Here is a 15,275-nt window from a genome sequence, read left to right as displayed (position 1 = left end):
CACATAGACACATAGCCACTATCACGGAAAACCATGCCAGACATGCCGTATGCACCGTGGCAACACACCAGCATTGACTGAGAATAGGCACCTTGGAGGCATAGGGACACCTTTATTATTCATGTATTCGGGAATGCAGAGGCAACTCGGAGTACACATAAACAGGTCATGTGGAGTAACATGTGGGTCCAACACTGGAACCCCCCTTCTGCAGCACAAATGCGTGATAGCCATGGAACTGGCACACAAGTGTCGGCTAACAGCTAAACACCCCCTGCTGCTCACGGAGAGGCTGCCATACACCATTGATCCTCTGATGTGGAAGTCCCACACCATGTCAAGCCAATGCAAACCGTATGTGTCCGAGGGCAGTGTTACACACATTGATGCCATCATCACAATCCACTATCCCATCACAGATGACTGTCAACAAGTCTGACCATCTATTCAGGTGTACCCAGCTACATGTCATGTGTCCCATGGTGATGCGACATGTCTGCAGAGGAACCAAACATCGACAGGGGCAGTGTGCACACATCTGAAACAACAGCCACACCCAATACACCCCTGATGCATCCCTTACCCTAAGGAGACTTCCAAACTTGTCCGTGCGTGTAACGCTGAGTCAGCACACGATGACGTGTCCATGAGGAATAGCAGTGCCACAACAATGCAACCAGCAGACGGCATGCACAAGTACCTGGGGATGAGAGACACACAAGAAGTCAGCCACAAAAAGCACAGCCACTTGCATGTGCATGTACTCGACACATGTAAGGATGACAACATGCTAGGTCACAATTATGACTGGGGAAATACACTCATCACTGGCACCATCACTCCAGTGACACATCCACACACACCTCTGACTCACGTGGCATACATGCAGATGGACACACACATCGCAACACATGCCACACGGGGACCAATGCGTGCACACACAGACACTGGTACTCACCACTAAGCAAAGAAGTCACGTATGAGCCGACTCCGGATGTCCTCTTGCGGAACCACATCCTCCACATCACTAGCCCCATTGCCAAGCCCTTCGTCCTCCACGGGTGGATGGTCCTGATAATCTTGATCCAGGATGATTGGCACAGCTTTCTCAACTGCCATGTTGTGCAGCATGCAGCAGACCATGAAGATTTTGCAGACCTTCGCCGGGGCATATGGGAGGGCGCCGCCGGTCTTGTGGAGGCATCTGAATCGGCTCTTCAGGAGGCCAAATGTCCTCTCTATCACTCGCCTTGTCCGGCCATGGGCGGTGTTGTAGCGGAGCTGGGCCGGCGTGATGGGGTTGCGGAGAGGTGTGATCAGCCATGGCATGTTGGGATAGCCAGCGTCCCCTACATGGAAACCACATGGACATAAGTAGGACAGGAGAAGCGGTCGTGCTGGAAGTCTACGCAAAATACAGGACAGACAGAGTGTACCCACCAACAACACATGCTCGTTCGTTGCGCAGCTGCGTCATCATTTCAGGCACCCTGCTACGCCTCATGATGTAGGCATCGTGTGCTGATCCTGGAAAACGAGCACAGACATGTGAAATCACCATGTTGGACAGACACACCACAAGGGCATTGATGGAGTGGTAGTGTTTGCGATTCCTGTACGCTACCTCCTGTGCCTGTGGTGGTACCAAAGCCACATGTGTCCCATCTATGGACCCAATGACATGGGGCATCCCTCCCAGGGCATAGAATCCACGCTTGACCCCAGTCAACAGTTCAGGAGTTGGGAAATGGATGAACTCTTCCAGGTGAAGCAACATGGCCTCTAAGAAATCATGCAGCACATGGCTGAACATGCTCTGGGACATGCCACCAACATGAGCTATGGTATATTGAAAGGTACCCGTGGCAAGAACATGTAGGGCTGCCATTACCTTCAGCTTGGGTGTCAGTGCCGTAGGATACCTGTGCAGCGGTTGCAGGTGTGGTGCCAGCCTTGCCGTCAACTCCTCAATCAACAGTTGGGGGAAGCGGTAGCACCGTATACAGTCATTCTCCCGCATGTCAGCCAAGTCCGGAATTGGTCGGGGAAGAGACGGCGCTCTGCAGTAATTTGGAAGTGACAAGGAAGAGAGAGTGCACTACAACAACAATTGATTTGTACTGAGCACATGTTAATCTGTCAATACACATATGCTACATACGGAGTCAGGTATGTGCCACATGCCCTGGACACGTATGGCTGCCAGGTGACACTCCTACCAAGACCCAGCTACACACGGAGATTGTGAACCTCCACATGCCATGGCATGGGATTAGCTGTGTCCCAGTGTAAGTGAACAGCCAGACGCAAAACAGGAGTGACATACATCAACACATCAGCAGAAGTAGGATGTCGATTTCAGAGACAGGTAGCGGAACACTAGAGCCACAGGTCACATGACATTACACTAGGACAGCCGACACACCTTGCCAATAAGGTGTACATGTAATGACTCACCACACATACATTGAGAGGATGCAGACATGTCCTTGTTACCCTACTCCGTGTCCCATGCATACATACGCACCTCACATCCGATACCACATGTGGCCTGGTGTGCGTAACAGTGTGCCATGTCCATCTACACACAGACACATGTTGGTTGCTGCAACAGCTGATGCTTTTGAGGGAGCACCAACATCAAGCTAATGGGAACACACCACACATACATGACATAGACACATCGTGCACCCTGGGTAGTCACATGTCTGGTGTGGTAACCCCTGTAGCGGGCATCAGGGGACACTTGCGTGTGTTGTTGACTGTGTCATGCCAGTGACGCTCATCCCAAGGGTGCAGTACGACATGCACACATGTCAAAGGAGTTAAGGGCATGCCTGGCACACATTGCACCGTCACACATAACATCTGTACACATCTCATCATACATCTGTTGCCTTCTCGACTCAGGAGTAATGTGCCACATCACAGCCTTTCACACCTGTGCCCCACACATGTAGTACTGCCCAGACAATGCCTTGATGTCCATCCATGGACAAGTATGTCAGCTCTATTCCTTCCTGTGTGCTGCCTGTCACCACTGTGATGTGTGAAAGGCACCGTACATTCGCTCAGAGGGCCTGTGTACGTTCCCTATCACTATGGGAGTGCTGCAGTATGCGTACCCATAGTGATAGTGAGCGTACGCACGCGTGTACGGTCCGTATCACTATGGGTACGCATACGCGAGCACACCCATAGTGATACGGACCGTACACACGCCTGTACGCTCACTATCACTATGGGTACGCATACGCGAGCACACCCATAGTGATACGGACCGTACATATGCCTGTACGCTCACTATCACTATGGGTGTGCTCGCGTATGCGTACCCATAGTGATACGGACCGTACACACGCCTGTACGCTCACTATCACTATGGGTACGCATACGCGAGCACACCCATAGTGATACGGACCGTACACACGCCTGTACGCTCACTATCACTATGGGTGTGCTCGCGTATGCGTACCCATAGTGATACGGACCGTACACATGCCTGTACGCTCACTATCACTATGGGTACGCATACGCGAGCACACCCATAGTGATACGGACCGTACACACGCCTGTACGCTCACTATCACTATGTGTACGCATACGCGAGCACACCCATAGTGATAGTGAGCGTACAGTCGCGTGTACGGTCCGTATCACTATGGGTACGCATACGCGAGCACACCCATAGTGATAGTGAGCGTACAGGCGCGTGTACGGTCCGTATCACTATGGGTACGCATACGCCAGCACACCCATAGTGATAGTGAGCGTACAGGCACGTGTACGGTCCGTATCACTATGGGTACGCATACGCGAGCACACCCATAGTGATAGTGAGCGTACAGGCGCGTGTACGGTCCGTATCACTATGGGTACGCATACGCCAGCACACCCATAGTGATACGGACCGTACACACGCGCGTACGCTCACTATCACTATGGGTGTGCTCGCGTATGCGTACCCATAGTGATACGGACCGTACACACGCCTGTACGGGCCGTTGCTATGCATTTGGGGTGCCCTAGGGCCCCGGAACGCACCGTACCTGTGTGTGAATCTCCAAATTACATAGGGGACACATGAGGGACAAGTATAAAGGCCTACATGCATGCTGGTTGTCATGGAGACCAATTTTAAAGTATGAATTTTTTTCTGCAGGTGCACAGCAAAAGTCAGTTTGAATGAATCTACTTTGTTGCAATGTGGTTCTGGAGTTGACATCATGCTCAAGCAAAAAAACTATGAAAACCCACTGACTGTGCTAGGTTTGAAGGGATTGGAGGAAACATAGGATGCAAATGTGAGTGACCAATCACTCTGTACTCCTGTGCATGAAACAGGCCAGCAAGGCAGATATAAGGCAGCCAGGTCCCATGAGAGAGCACTTGCCTGCACATCTTTGGATTCTACGACCCAGCTGCTGCTCCTGATTCCCTGGAACCATGTCAAGGTCTGTGGAGAGGGCACAACCTTTCACCCTGGAGGAGAACCTGGCATTGCTGGATGTGATCCTCCCACAGTACCCCCTGCTGTATGGGCGACCAGGGTATCAGGTGAGTGCAGAGTCCACTAGCACAGACTGTGTCCCTTTTTTGTGACTGTGACTTCTGCCATTGTGTCCAGGTGTGACACACATGCAATGTACTGTCGGGGGGGTCCCAGGGGGGGAATGCCTGATGTCTCCCAGCCAGAGCATGCTGTGGTGCATGTCTGCCGTCCTCACTTGCATTGTGTTTACTGTGACAATCACTGCATGGTGCATGCCACATTCTGCCTGTCTTATCCTCCTGGGAATGTAGCCTCTACAGTCCTCATGTGATTCTGTGGTCAGCCCAGTGTGACAGGTGACTGTACCCACAGATGTGTGTTAGTTCTGTGTACCTGTGCTGAGAGTGTCCACATGATGTGTTCGTACCCTGGACATCGGTGGGTGTGTAAGTCCCCTGTCATGTGGGTGGTTGCATATGTGGAGTGTAGCACCCAAGCTGCATGAGGGATGGATATACCCTGCCCATGTGATGTGAGCAGGGAGCAGTGCTGTATGTCTGACGTGCAGAGCCAGCCGCACACCTGTGAGCCCCCCCCGTCTAGTGGCACATGTGCAGAGTGAGGTTTGTAGCTGCATTTGGCAATGGCAGGTGAATGTCCTGTGCCTGTGTGTGTCTGTGTACTCTGCTGAGGTAGCGTCAGTGGCCTGTGGCATGTGACTGCTTTGAGGTGCTGCACATAATCCTGGTGTAGCTTGTGATGCACAGTGTGAGCCTGGATCATTGATTGTGTCGTTGCCCTCATTCCACCTGTGTACTTTCAATGGCACGTACTGCTTTTGCCCTTCCCCAGAGGATCATGCCCCTATGACAAAGGTGCAATGCGTTGGATGCATACTATGCCTTGTTGTAAACAGCAATTTTGTTCTAATATGTGTCTCTGTGACATGTGCCAGGTGTGTTGATGTAGTGTCACTTGTTCATCCTCACAGGTAGGCGCCTCTGCCAAGAAGCAGATCTGGATGAACGCTGTCAGTGCAGTGAGGAGGACGGAGGGTCTCAAGCAGCGCATGGCCCAGGTGAGAAAACGCTGGCAGGATATCCGGTGCTGGACACGGAGGATCGCACGGGTCCTGCTGGGGGACTCACCTGAGACCCATAAGAACCGCGGGCGCCGCCGTCTGACCCACATCCACAAGCGTGTGCTGGCGGTGGTCTTTGCAGACTTGGACAGGCGCTTACAGGAGAAGCAGCAGCAGGAAGGGGGTAGGTACATGTGTGTTTGTTGTGTGTCACCAGCATTTGTAAGTGCACAGTTGCATGGATACACTGCCAGGGTTTAAAGGTGCTGTCCAGATCCTGTTACCCACAGTATAGCGGTGCTCTCCTGCCTCCCTTCCCCTCCTTGCAATGTGTTCCCTGGTCTGTGCGTAGTCACTCCTTCACAAGGTTATGTAGGCTGGCACTTTATCCACGTGAACAATGCCTGTAGCATCATGTGTGGGGGTGGTGTGTAACAGGTTTTGGGACCTTGCCTGTGCCCTGTCCAGTTCAGTACTTGTGTGTTCCATGTCAGTTGGCACTGATGCTGAGTCCAGACATGGGAGTTAGTCTCTCAAGTGTCATGCCTTACAGCACGCATGTCCTATGTTGTGGCCTGTGACATGATGTGCATGAGTGTGCGATACGCATAGTGCAGGGATGGTGGTGTGTGTTGCAGTCATTCCCATTCAAGACCATGGAGTTGTGTGGCTACTACTGTCCCCTGGGACATATTTTCCTAGGTGTCATGTGTGTCATCACAAAATGTGGACACTCTCAGTGTCTACAGCATAGGTTGTCCTCTGTGCCATTGTCCCCTGGCACCATGTATATTGACGTAAAATGTAGTACAAGTGTCCACTGTACAGCCTGACCTGATTTTCCTTGTTCATACTCACGGTGGCCAGTACCTGTGTGTCTTGTTACAATCATCTGATGATGACCATTTGTACATGATTATTTGGACAGGCGCACCTTGGGTATTTTGTGTTCAATCTTGCATTTATCCAGCCCATGTGTATTTCACCCAGACTAAGAGATGTAAGTGCTTCCTGTGTCTCAACAAATTGTCTCATGTAGGGGGTGGTTGGTGCGGGCAAAGCCTACATGTCAAAACCTGATATCTCCTTGCTAGGTCTGGCCAGTGTGTGATGTTTGTCTGGACATACACTCAAGGTGCAGTGAGCCAGTCATGGTGGGCATGTTTTCAGTATTACCTATGCAGCATGTGCCTCAAGTTCATGGATATGGTCCCTGCTCATCCCTATTTTCGGCAACGCTGTGTGGTGCAGATGCAGTGCTGGATTGTCCCCAGGGCCTGGCTCCTCTGTCAAAATCCATTTCATGTCATTTGCTATTGTGTCATGCTCTCCATAGTTTTTCAGTGGCATGGTGGGTCAACCAACTGTGTGTTGCATGCCCTACATCTGTACCTTGTTTTGTAGATGTTACTCATCTTTCTTTTCAGCATATGCACTGTAACCTATGTAGATTGGACTCATGTGACATATGTATACAGGTGTATGATTAATTGCTGTCTCTTCACCTTGCCCACAGCATCGTCGGGGGACACGGAGGGAGACATCAGCACAGACGGAGCGGAGGGACCGAGCACCAGTGCCAGCGGTGACATCGTGGCTGGCACATCGAGTGGAACTGAGGCGGAGGAGAGTGAGGCCGAGGACCTGTCCACTGGCACCACAGAATATGAAGCTGACGGGTCCGAGGATGATCTCTCCGAGTGGGCGGAGGCTGCACCAGCAGCTGACAGTGGCACAACATCTCTCCCCGCCCCCTCCATTGCCATCAGCCGCCTCCCACTTGCTCGTGTCCCTTCCCAGCGTGCCCAGTCACCACATGTCTCCTTCCTGCCAGGCACCGCACCCCCTGGCCCTTTCTCCACTGCTGCCGCCAATGCCGAGTCTGTGGACATCCAGCGGCAGTTGCAGGTTGGTCAGGCTGCGATGCTTAATGTCCTCCATGGCCACAGCCAAGTGCTGAACAACATGGAGGCATACTTGGAGGGCATTTTCTCATCGCAGGCTGACCAACGCAACTTGCTGAGGTCCATTGACTCGACACTGACTGCAGCAGTGGGTCTCCTGCAGCGCTTCGTCCAACCCCCTACCCCTGACCCATCCACACTTCCCACTCCTATGCCTGTCCCACGTACACCCAGACGTCAGCATGCACCCACCACAACAGACACAGGCACCACACCAGCAGGGAAGGTCAAACGCACACCTCCTGGCATGCACACACAAGGTGAAGTAGGCACACCCACTGGGTCGGGGGCAAACGTAAGACACGCAGCCAGAGTGGGAGTCCGCATTCCACCAAATCCACTCCCTCCAAATCCCCTCCCCTCAGCTCTCCTGGCCACATATCCAGCAAAGACTCCTTCATGGCCGCTCTGTCCCTGAGTCCCACAGTGACACCACCCCGCAAGCGGTCAAGGGAGTCCCCGGTCAGGGTGGTTGAGTCCCCCCCCCTGTCCACACCCTCCCCCAGTGGCACTGCGACCAATCCCTCTGACCCCCCCCCTCCTTGGGGCCTGTGGTTCCTTCGGGTGCAGGGGAGTCGCTGGAGGACCTTGCTAAGGTGTGCAGCGCCATCCTGGCCTCCGCCTTTGGCCCTGCCCCACCCCCTGTGGTGGAGTCCTCCATCCCTGCACCCACGACGCCTACCCTTCACCCTCATGTCCCTGCGGTGCCTGGTCCTTCCCCCCCACATGATGCCCTCCCCCCTCTGGAAGACGAAGGAGTCTGACTGTGCAGTCAAGCTAGGGGACACGCATCCCACTGTGTCCCCCACCTGGATTTGAACTTTGGATTACCCTATGGGCATTGTACATTTTGAGTTTTCAAGGGACAAACAGATTTTTGGATGCTGAATAAAGCAATTTATTTTTCCTTAGTACACTACTGTCTGTCTGGTATTGCTGTTGGTGGACCTGCCCCATTATTTTGGGTGGTGATTATGTGTTGGGTGTGTGGGAATTGTAGTCTTGTGCTGGTCATAGGGTGGATCCTGGTATCTGTGTGCCATCACAAGCTGTTGGCTACATAACTTTGTTCATGTAAGCAGTTACTGCATGGTGACATCGTCCCAAGGTGTGTTCCTTCCTCTGTGTAACCTGACATCTTCCCTGTAGGGTCTTTCCAATATGTGGTGCTGAGCTGTGTCTACATTGGCTGGGTGTGTGACGGACTCGTTAGACTTGGGCCATGCATGCTGAGCGATGTCTCCTCCTGCATCATTCGTGGCGTCCTTGGTGGTCACTGTACTTGTGTATGTAGACTGTTGTCATGACTTCATGTGGACATGTTTTCTTTTCGGCGCTATGCATGTGTATACTCCCAGCCTCGCACACATGTGGTACATGTACTGCAGGATCTTTGTGCACCTGACTGACATTTGTGGGCATTGGATCTGTGGGCACTCCACCCTTTTCTTTGCAGGGGCACTGCTGTGAGTGTTAGGCACCCACCCCTCCTGTGTCTGGGCACTGCTGGGAGGACTCTGCACACACCCCTCCTGTGTCTGGGCACTGCTGGGAGTGTTAGGCACCCACCCCTCCTGTGTCTGGGCACTGCTGGGAGGACTCTGCACACACCCCTCTTGTGACTGGGCACTGCTGGAAGGCCTCTGCACACACCCCTCCTGTGTCTGGGCACTGCTGGGAGTGTTAGGCACCCACCCCTCCTGTGTCTGGGCACTGCTAGGAGGCCTGAACACACCCCTCCTGTGTCTGGGCACTGCTGGGAGTGTTAGGCACCCACCCCTCCTGTGTCTGGGCACTGATGGGAGGACTCTGCACACACCCCTCCTGTGTCTGGGCACTGCTGGGAGGACTCTGCACAAACCCCTCCTGTAGGATGAGTTTAGTGTGTCCGGGCAAGAGTCTGGATTTTTTATGGTTGATTATGATAAAATATCCAATTGATGCAAGTATATCAAGCGATACTGGTGAGAAGTTTGTGCTTTTATTTGTTTATCAGAAAAGAGCAAGGATGGCACAGCCAACACGTGTTTCGCCCTCTAACCGGCCATCAGGCCTAGGGCTTCTTCAGGGCTGAGCAGAGATAGAGTAGCCATAAGAGTTCATAGCACCCAGTCAAGTGGATCATATAGTTAGTATATGAGGGTGTGTTAGGTGGGAATAGAGGTAGAGGGGTGAGGAAGTAAACAAGTTGTTAAAGGGGACCAGTGAAAACGGAAGGAAGGAGGGAAGAGAACAGAGTTAGAATATGAGAGAAGGGCAAGGGTTGTTTCCGAAAAAGAAGGTGTAGTTGCAAGGAGAAGTATATGTGTGGGTTAATACAGGATAGATATTATGTGGGGGTCAACGTTAGTGATTGGGGTGGTCGAGCAAGGAGCGGTTAGGTTGTGCGGAAAGAGGGGGAATGTGATAACGGTATTTGGATCATTTAGATGGTGAGGGAGAGAGATAGAATAGAAAGTAAGACAAGGGTAGGTTGGCATTAGTGGAGGAACATTACATACATTTAGGACATTTGCATGATTGTTTATGTTTAGTCAAATGCAAACAGAATGACAAGTGTGATAATGGAAGGTAAATAAATTACGAGGTTTTGGATAACAACAAGTAACGGTGGCGCGCGTATGCAAAAGGACATTCAGAGCAAATAGCGATTGACAATGTACATGTTTGTAAAGATTTCATAATAACAATAATTATGACAGCGTTTGTGTCCAGGACAAGAGTGGGATAGAGATCCGTTCGTAACATGCATGTTTGTAACACCATCAAGGTCACGAAGGCATTATTTCAATTTACAGATTCAAGCGGACATTCAAGATCACAAATGAGGAGAGAGCATGTCATACAAGAAGTCGGGTATTAATAGTTAATAGTTAAGGTACAATTCGTGATGGTAAAGCAATGACATGGTCGAGAGACGTCAAAAACAGGATATGTAAAATCAGATGTAAGATGGTAGAAACACAGTATATAATTACAGAATTATTTGGAGTTCAGCGTCAAGGCGGTCCGGTCAGGTATGAAGGGAAGAGAGAGAGGTTGACTTTAGTCACATTATTAGGAGGTGGCGTCAATAAAAATGAGGCGGTGACAAGGGCGGGCCGCGGGTCGAATGTGTCCTTCGTTTAAGAACAAGGTGATTTGAAAGATGCAGTATCATGCAGGTATTAATCATTAATGATCTTGTGATATCTTTAGAAATAATCGAGACAGTAGTCATGGGCATTGTGGCAATATTGTGGAGTGTGGCTAGTTCAAGGTGTCAAGAGGTGCTCATACGCGCTAGACTCAGGTAAAAGTGTAGGAATCGTTCGTGAATGCCAACCGTAGCGTGATACTGGTGTTTCATTTAAAAGTGTGTCGAAATTGTGAAACGTACAGATGCGCTCGGCGTATTGGGTGAGCAAGGCCATGTGAGGTGCTCAAAAAGATCGAGGTTCCCTTACCGGGAGGTCAGGTAATGGGATATCAGAATGATTGTAAGGGTTTGTCAACCCGAAGATTCTAGAGGGAAATCAAAACAAAGCAGAACAATTGAAGTGCGAGTAAAAAGGCCGACGTCAATTGGGACAATACGGGGGTGGTCTGGTAGCTCTTACCTATTGTCTTGGCTAATGCCAGGTGCCGAAGGGTTTCTCAGATCGTGGCGCGATGTGAAGCCGGTAGGATTGTGCGCAGATAAGGTGATCGTGTGTAAAGACTTCCGGGTGAACTGGAAGTGACGGTGAACTAACGATTGGCGCCATATTGGAGCGGGGTGTTTGGAGAGGAGCAATTGGCCAATTAGCAAGTAGGACGAGAAGGGCGGTTGCCATTTTGGATTGGGGAGAGGAAATAGGTAAAAAAACATAACGAATGAACATTTGCATGAAAGCGCGTTGATGAAACAACAGCAGTATTACATCAATTATTTTGTAGATGTAGGCATTCCTGGATGTTCTGTATTATAAAGAGAGGTAAAAAAGGGATTTAAAGCTTGCAAACGAGTATTCGGTTTTACAAGGTAGCTTGGAGTTATTAGCTCTGAGATTTCCGATGCAATATCTGTCAGTGGGGAATTGCTGCGTATTCTCTGGTAGTAAAGACGGTGCACATCTTGTGGAGGGTTTTATTAGGAAAGGCACAGAGGTGAAGTCTTGGGGCTCAGAGGTGCAGATGGACCAATAAGCGAGGGAAGGAGAAGCAGTTAGTCATCTCCTAACCAAACATGCATTTCCGCATCTTTATTGAGTCCCAAAGTTGTGGTTTTGTAGTTCAGGATGAGTTCACTCTCGCGTCTTCGTAGTTTCAGTTCACGATTTCCCCCTCGTTTGGTTTGGTGTATAATTTCCAATCCAAAGAATTGAAAGTCCTTTTTGTGGGGATGAGTGCCATCAAAATTCCGATTTACGCTTCATTACTGACTATAATATTGGCCATCATCAAATCAGACAAAGCCTCAAAAAACATTGGCATCTATTAAAACAAACACCTAACATTAGTCAAGACCTCAAAACATACCCGGAAATCACATTCAGACGTGCACCAAACCTAAAGGACATGCTCTGTAAATCGGAATTTGAAGACAAACGCAACACAGTCACTACGTTCCTAGACAGACCGCCAGGATTCCACACATGCAAAAATTGCAGCATCTGCAAACTAAGCTGCAGCAAAACCAAAAGAATACCTATAACACAAGGAAGGGAATTCACCATAAAGGAATGGATTGATTGCAATAGCAAATTCTGTATATACGTGATAATCTGCCCCTGCAACCTTCCATACATTGGCAGCACAATCAGACCACTACGGATCAGGATTCAGGAACACTACCGCAACATCCACAAACATTCTACCGGTCACCCACTCACTGAACATTTTGATGGCACTCATCCCCACAAAAAGGACTTTCAATTCTTTGGATTGGAAATTATACACCAAACCAAACGAGGGGGAAATCGTGAACTGAAACTACGAAGACGCGAGAGTGAACTCATCCTGAACTACAAAACCACAACTTTGGGACTCAATAAAGATGCGGAAATGCATGTTTGGTTAGGAGATGACTAACTGCTTCTCCTTCCCTCGCTTATTGGTCCATCTGCACCTCTGAGCCCCAAGACTTCACCTCTGTGCCTTTCCTAATAAAACCCTCCACAAGATGTGCACCGTCTTTACTACCAGAGAATACGCAGCAATTCCCCACTGACAGATATTGCATCGGAAATCTCAGAGCTAATAACTCCAAGCTACCTTGTAAAACCGAATACTCGTTTGCAAGCTTTAAATCCCTTTTTTACCTCTCTTTATAATACAGAACATCCAGGAATGCCTACATCTACAAAATAATTGATGTAATACTGCTGTTGTTTCATCAACGCGCTTTCATGCAAATGTTCATTCGTTATGTTTTTTTACCTATTTCCTCTCCCCAATCCAAAATGGCAACCGCCCTTCTCGTCCTACTTGCTAATTGGCCAATTGCTCCTCTCCAAACACCCCGCTCCAATATGGCGCCAATCGTTAGTTCACCGTCACTTCCAGTTCACCCGGAAGTCTTTACACACGATCACCTTATCTGCGCACAATCCTACCGGCTTCACATCGCGCCACGATCTGAGAAACCCTTCGGCACCTGGCATTAGCCAAGACAATAGGTAAGAGCTACCAGACCACCCCCGTATTGTCCCAATTGACGTCGGCCTTTTTACTCGCACTTCAATTGTTCTGCTTTGTTTTGATTTCCCTCTAGAATCTTCGGGTTGACAAACCCTTACAATCATTCTGATATCCCATTACCTGACCTCCCGGTAAGGGAACCTCGATCTTTTTGAGCACCTCACATGGCCTTGCTCACCCAATACGCCGAGCGCATCTGTACGTTTCACAATTTCGACACACTTTTAAATGAAACACCAGTATCACGCTACGGTTGGCATTCACGAACGATTCCTACACTTTTACCTGAGTCTAGCGCGTATGAGCACCTCTTGACACCTTGAACTAGCCACACTCCACAATATTGCCACAATGCCCATGACTACTGTCTCGATTATTTCTAAAGATATCACAAGATCATTAATGATTAATACCTGCATGATACTGCATCTTTCAAATCACCTTGTTCTTAAACGAAGGACACATTCGACCCGCGGCCCGCCCTTGTCACCGCCTCATTTTTATTGACGCCACCTCCTAATAATGTGACTAAAGTCAACCTCTCTCTCTTCCCTTCATACCTGACCGGACCGCCTTGACGCTGAACTCCAAATAATTCTGTAATTATATACTGTGTTTCTACCATCTTACATCTGATTTTACATATCCTGTTTTTGACGTCTCTCGACCATGTCATTGCTTTACCATCACGAATTGTACCTTAACTATTAACTATTAATACCCGACTTCTTGTATGACATGCTCTCTCCTCATTTGTGATCTTGAATGTCCGCTTGAATCTGTAAATTGAAATAATGCCTTCGTGACCTTGATGGTGTTACAAACATGCATGTTACGAACGGATCTCTATCCCACTCTTGTCCTGGACACAAACGCTGTCATAATTATTGTTATTATGAAATCTTTACAAACATGTACATTGTCAATCGCTATTTGCTCTGAATGTCCTTTTGCATACGCGCGCCACCGTTACTTGTTGTTATCCAAAACCTCGTAATTTATTTACCTTCCATTATCACACTTGTCATTCTGTTTGCATTTGACTAAACATAAACAATCATGCAAATGTCCTAAATGTATGTAATGTTCCTCCACTAATGCCAACCTACCCTTGTCTTACTTTCTATTCTATCTCTCTCCCTCACCATCTAAATGATCCAAATACCGTTATCACATTCCCCCTCTTTCCGCACAACCTAACCGCTCCTTGCTCGACCACCCCAATCACTAACGTTGACCCCCACATAATATCTATCCTGTATTAACCCACACATATACTTCTCCTTGCAACTACACCTTCTTTTTCGGAAACAACCCTTGCCCTTCTCTCATATTCTAACTCTGTTCTCTTCCCTCCTTCCTTCCGTTTTCACTGGTCCCCTTTAACAACTTGTTTACTTCCTCACCCCTCTACCTCTATTCCCACCTAACACACCCTCATATACTAACTATATGATCCACTTGACTGGGTGCTATGAACTCTTATGGCTACTCTATCTCTGCTCAGCCCTGAAGAAGCCCTAGGCCTGATGGCCGGTTAGAGGGCGAAACACGTGTTGGCTGTGCCATCCTTGCTCTTTTCTGATAAACAAATAAAAGCACAAACTTCTCACCAGTATCGCTTGATATACTTGCATCAATTGGATATTTTATCATAATCAACCATAAAAAATCCAGACTCTTGCCCGGACACACTAAACTCATCCTACTTCATTTTAGGGGGATAGGGGTTTCTCCCCCTGTCTCTGGGCCAGAAAAATAAGAAGAAAATACACGCTTATTATATGATGAGTAAGGGATGTGGATCTTTTTCCCCTCACCTAAAACGCAACAAACCCCTCCTGTGTCTGGGCACTGCTGGGAGGACTCTGCACCCACCCCTCCTGTGTCTGGGCACTGCTGGGAGGACTCTGCACCCACCCCTCCTGTGTCTGGGCACTGCTGGGAGGACTCTGCACACACCCCTCCTGTGTCTGGGCACTGCTGGGAGTGTTAGGCACCCACCCCTCCTGTGTCTGGGCACTGCTGGGAGGACTCTGCACACACCCCTCCTGTGTCTGGGCACTGGTGGGAGGAC

This window comes from Triturus cristatus, chromosome 5_2, assembly GCF_964204655.1.
Source record: "Triturus cristatus chromosome 5_2, aTriCri1.1, whole genome shotgun sequence".
Classification (NCBI taxonomy): Eukaryota; Metazoa; Chordata; class Amphibia; order Caudata; family Salamandridae; genus Triturus; species Triturus cristatus.
Note: the sequence above shows the minus strand (reverse complement) of the source record.